The following is a 6,282-nucleotide window of genomic DNA, read 5'->3' as shown; positions in this document are numbered from 1 at the left end:
AAAAACACAAAATCAAGGATCAAGGATCAGCTAAGTGTGGAAACATTAGCATTTTAAGAAGCTATGTATATATTATTTTGTTTGTTATGTATATATTATTTTTTTATTGAATAAATTGAATTGAATTGAAATTGAATTGAATTGAATTGAAAGCTGGCTTGAGGTGTAGTCAAAGAAGTCTACGGCAGCAAAAAGAAGAACACTAAATAAAATATAAAAAATAACATTGAATTATATCAAATACAACATTTTGAGTGTGTCCAAATACTTGTTCACTAATCTGGATTATCTCCAATTATAGGAGTATTTTTCATATTATTTTTGGACATCTCATCGAAGATGAAGAAAAATATGGAAGTTTGCGCATTTACGGGGCTGACGACCCCCGTCATAGGCTGGTTTATGTAATCACTTTACACACGTGTAACATTCACCAATTCTCGGAAGTTCTATATATAAAACTTCCAAGAATTTGAGTAGTGCGGTTGTCAATAATAGGTAGAATTGGTGAATGTTACACGTGTGTAAAGTGATTACATAAACCAGCCTATGACGGTCGTCAGCCCCGTAAATGCCCAGATTTCCATATTTTTCTTCATCTTTGATGAGATGTCAAAAAATAATATGTAAAATACATTATTCTTTAGGTGAAGACTGACCGGAGCATTTCGTCATAACATAGCGTCGTAACATCGCTCCCGGCGAGCATCAGCGAGCATCCGAAACTATGGAGCGCTCGGTTCGCTGTTCTGACTATACGAATGCTCGCATCGTAACGTGTTATGTTACGACCAAATGTCTCCGGTCGGTCTCTACCCTGAAACACAAAATATTAAAAGTAATGGCCCATCCAGGAATTGAACCCAAGATTTCATAAATAATACTCAAAACTGGGATCGTACGACTCATATTTAAACCCCATGGTGTATCGGAGGGCATTAAAGTAATACAGCGTTGATATGACAGTTTATCTTTTGAAGACAATGTTATTTATCACAAGCTTTAGGTACCTACCTGTTCAGGGTGACAATTAATAAATATTACTCGTAAAATTATGTTCTGCTACCATAGCGCTACGACGCTTGAGTCCAGGGTTTGATTCCCAGGAGGGCCAAAACAAATGATTTACCACTCATCGCCCTGGAACCCAAAGCGCAAGGCTGATCTCCATCATAAAATTAACAATAAGGATAACACCGTGTCAACCCGATGCAGTGCCTTATGCACCATTAGGTGCGTAGGGCAGAAGGGCAAGAGGGGCCAGAAGAAAAAGATTTATTTCAAGTTTGGGGCTTCATCTAGAGCAGTGTTTCCCAACTGGAAGTGGCGTCAAGGGTGTTTAAATTGCTCTTGACTGAGGTATTTCTGACATATCATCAAAGATGAAGAAGAATAAGGAAGTCTGGGCATTTACGGGGTCTGATGACCATCAAAGGCTTTAAGTGATCACTTTATACACGTGTTACATTCACCAATTCTACCCATTATTGACAACCACAATACTCAAATTCTTGGAAGTTCTATATATATGAACCAATTTTGAAACATTATTCTTGAATCACTAGAACTTCACTAGAGACATCTATTGGCGGGATGAAAAATAAATTTTGTGAACAAGTATTTGGACACACTCAAAATGTTGTAGAAAATTCACATCTGTAAAAAAACAAAAAGCAAACATCGTCACAGACTTCAGAGACTGAAGCTGACGAAAAAACATCCAGACCTTACAGAGTGGTGCAAAGAAAAATGTCCAAATTTGTCACATTAAACTGATTTTCATTGTCATTTTGATAGTAGTAAATATTGAAAAAAAAATACTTAGCACCCCGCAATAAGGGGCAAGCGAGTTTGGGTTCTTCCTTGAAGCGGTATGCAGGAAAAACTAATTGGGAACAACTGATCTAGAGTAATCAAACGCACTACCACTGTGGAGGCACAATTTAAAATTTGCTAAATCATCTTTAATTTCACACTAAAAAAAAACAAAACATTTAATTTCAAATCGAATATTTATTTTTACATTTTTAAACAAAAGTATATTGACAATGTGTGTGAAGGAAAAAAGTTTTTAAAAAAATAATCCTAACCCTATTTTTTTTTTATTTGACAGCTGCCTAGTTTTGGAATGATTGTATAATTAGAAAAAAACGGAGAAATAGAACAGATACTTTCCAAAAAATAAAGACTTCAATTACCATACCTAACTATCTACTTTAAACTATCAAAACTCTTGAGGCAACATTTTTCACATAAATTTTAATTACAAAGTGCACATGACACATAATTATTACAAATACAATATACAATCTCACACCGCTATTATCATCCAAAAGATATGAATAATCTAGAATATGATAATTCGTTGCGTTATTTCTTTATTTGTACCTGTTTATTTATTTTTCATCAAACACATAATTACAAATAACAATAATGCGCCCTTACTGAGTTTTCCCGTGCCGAGGGCGCATTTTACAATACTTATTTATAAAACAGAAACTAACTGACTAACCATCACGCCACTTCTCCGCAGGGGTAGGCAGAGAGAATAGAATGCCACACCATTCTGTCTTTGCAAACATTCTTTGCCTGTTCCCCGTTCATGCATCTCCTCATACATACCCGCTGATTATTATGACTCCTAACCTGACCGTTTTAAAGTATTTGGCATACACGATTGTGCCAAGTTTATCTCGGTCTTCCTCTGCTCCTTTTTCCAATTACATTCGCCTCATAAATTTGTTTTAGCTGGTGTGCCTCAGTGCTTCCACAGATACTTCAAGTATGTCTGTAATACGTTCTATGTATCCAGAGTAGTGTTTGTATATGTATTCCTACTAGAAGTATGTTTTCTTCCCAACCTACCCCTTCCCCCTCTCTAACTGAGCTATTTCAACATTTGACTTTAATTTAGAATCAACATTTTAGTGGTAACTATACTTCAGTACCCAGTACTCCATTCAAACGGCGTTTACATATCTCATGCGGGGCTGATCAAGCGTAAGTTAATGAGTGACCCAGGAATATTCCGCTTGTGTGACGTATTAATCGCGACAACATATAAATCATAAAAACATTTTATATCTTTCCCATCAACAAAGAAAAAATTGAACACTAACCTACAATATTATGATTTTTAATGAATCAGTGTCTTATGTGTGCTTAATTATTTTCAAATATAAAGTTAAACTAAATAAACAGTAATAATACATAATAAAAATCAACTTTGAACTAAAGAGTGGTATCAGTGGTAAGAGTGGGACAGTCCCGAGTTATACTCTTATAATAAAGCTTTACCGAAAATTCAACAGATATCACTATAAACTTTAAATATCGCAATAGATAAGCAAAAACAGTCTCCCACTATAGGGGTAAATTTTTTTGTAATTGTGATGACAGTCTCCCAAACGGCAAATGACAATTGGCGGACTGAGGGCTATAAAACTCGACTCCCGCAAAAGATGCGTTAAAGTCAAATACTAAGCAAAGCACAGCATACTGTGTATAAATGTTGTATGTCACTTTTTGCTTTGTTTATTTTTTCCATTAAATATTGGTTCTGAATTGAAAAAAAGTGATATACGTGTATAGTAATGCGTGAATGATCATTCTAACATATTATCAGAACAATTATTTGATAAAAAAGTTTGAAAACATTTATTTTAAAAATGATTTGTGGACATCATAACCTTACCTTTCGACAGATTCGCGACATGTTATACTAAATTTGATGACAATGGCATTAAAAAAAACTATAATGTAGGTTAGAAATCCATATGAAGGAAAGTACAGCTGTCCAAATTCAAATCACAGTAAGGGACATTTTTTTGTAGTACTTTTTTTTTGAATTTTTGGACTAAGTAGATTCTACTTAGTCCAAAAATGCAAAAAAAACGTACTACAAAAAAATGTCCCTTACTGTGTTTTAAGTTTGGACAGCCGAGTAGGTATCGCTAGGCTAGGCATATAATAGTTTCTTGCGGGGGGCCTCTACTGGTAATCCTTTGTATCTTTCTGTTGTTGCATATTGTCGGGTATATACCACATGGAAAACCGAAATATGGAGCAAAGGCGAAATATACGAGCGTGTTAGCGATCAGGAGTTTTAAGAGTTGTAGAATACATAGTTGTTTGAATTTTGTGTTTATATATTTAGTAAATAAACACAAAATATCTCCTCTAATAAGCTTGCTCAATATTTATATATTATAAAAATTAAATGTAACAAGAAAAAATCTTTTAAAAAAACTTATAATTAAAATGGAAAATTATAAAGTTAGTGCTTCAAATATAAATTATATAAAAAAATGTATATGTTTTTTTAAAATTATATTTGATTATACACTTGTATTAAGCTTCTCGTGTTTTTCTGCTTACCTTAATGAAACGATGGCTCAAATACATTATTTCTATTTCCTTATACTTATGCAGAATTTCAAATAATTCGATAAAGCGAGTCCTGTCACGCACATTCCTAAGCCGAGATGTTTTGTGTCCTCTGCCAATGCCGCATTTTCATTCCGTGTCACCCCTGACAATTGGCTGTATTGCCCAGTGACCGAGATATGTCATCTTTTGTCATTTTACAGTTGTCAGTAATTCTCTACTAGAAAATTTCACACATCGCTCACTCCTTTCAAGAACGTCATAAATAAAAAATTGTCAATTTTCAGTTATGCAAGTTTTCGGAATGCCCAGAAAATGTACTTTATCCCAGCAAAAAAGGCATATTTTTAACTTAATATTGTATTTACCTGCTACAGGGCAGAAAGTATTGTTTTTGCATTTTGAAGAAAATGTATTGTTTTATTATTTTTTTTTAAATATATTAAATATTTTTCAAAAACCTTCAGGTTTTACCTAAAAAGATCTGTTGCACAGTAAAAAGTTCAATAAGTGGCTTGATATTTATTTTTAATACATTGTTTTATATTTTTAAACTTTAAAAACGTTCTCCTGAAAAATCAGTTTTTTTTTTATTTATGAAGTTCTTGAAAGGAGTGAGCGACATGTCAAATGTTGAAATAGCCCAGATGTCTAGTATTATTGTAATTTGCATGATAATGTATGAAATAAGTAGTCTTTTTTGTTCATACAACAATGGAGTCTTCTGCAAAATAAAACTACATTTTCCCATTATAAATTACACACTTCATTCAGCTAATACATGACACTAACTAAAAATAAAATACAGTGGTTTCTAGGTTTACGTCCTACTTTTTCCAGGATGTATGCGCGACTAATTTTTTCCAAAAGCACCAAAGGGAATAATGCGCCTTTTGACGTATGTAAAACACGGGTTTATATGGCATTCCCCACCAGAAAAAAGGCATTTTTGGCTTTCTCAATTCCGAATGTACGAAACCCATTCTAAAACTATTTTCCACACACACATTTTATTTTCCAAATTAAAAACATTTAAAATGTGGAATTTTTGTAAGGATTTCATACATTTGCAATTCTGAAAGCTGAATATATATTCTAAAAGTTTCATATCCAAACAGGTGATATATTGTGTTGGAATTTTTCCTAAATGGACGTGTACTGAGACACCACTGTACTAACTAAAAAAAATATTTTTTAATGTAAAAAAAAAACTATATCATTTTATTTTCATACTTACGTCGTTCAAACCGTATGCTTTGTATTGTTCTATAAAAAAATGTGTCACATAGGATTTACGTATGTTATATTCATTGAATAATGTTAGAATAAGTACAGAACATGCAAGAACAACTTATTAATTGATACTATATTAACGAATTAATACAAACAAATTATTCACATAATTTGTCTTGAGGAAGAAGCTGTTTGCTTTTAAACCGGCGTCATAATTAAGTTATTTAAGATGTTAAAGTCATTTTTATGGAATATTATAAAATGGAATGTCACAACAGTTTATTAACTATTTAAATCTAAGTATTATTTTTTGACATCTCATCAAAGATGAAGAAGAATATGGAAGTCTGGGCATTTACGGGGCTGACGACCGTCATAGGCTGGTTTAAGTGATCACTTTACACACGTGTAACATTCACCAATTATACCCATTATTGACAACCACACTACTCAAATTCTTGGAAGTTCCATATATATGAACCAATTTAGAAACCTTGTTCTTGAATCACTAGAACTTCACTAGAGACATCTATTGGTGAGATGTAAAGAAGCTTTTTATTAAGCAGAAACTCTTATATTAGTGAAGTTCTAGTGATTCAAGAACAAGGTTTCTAAATTGGTTCATATATATATAGAACTTACAAGGATTTGAGTAGTGTGGTT

The sequence above is a fragment of the Brachycentrus maculatus genome, unplaced genomic scaffold (assembly GCF_059751285.1).
Source record: "Brachycentrus maculatus isolate JH-2025_06_01 unplaced genomic scaffold, ASM5975128v1 h1tg000911l, whole genome shotgun sequence".
NCBI classification, from domain to species: Eukaryota; Metazoa; Arthropoda; class Insecta; order Trichoptera; family Brachycentridae; genus Brachycentrus; species Brachycentrus maculatus.
The sequence above is the reverse complement of the archived record's forward strand: the minus strand, read 5'-3'. Positions refer to the sequence as shown.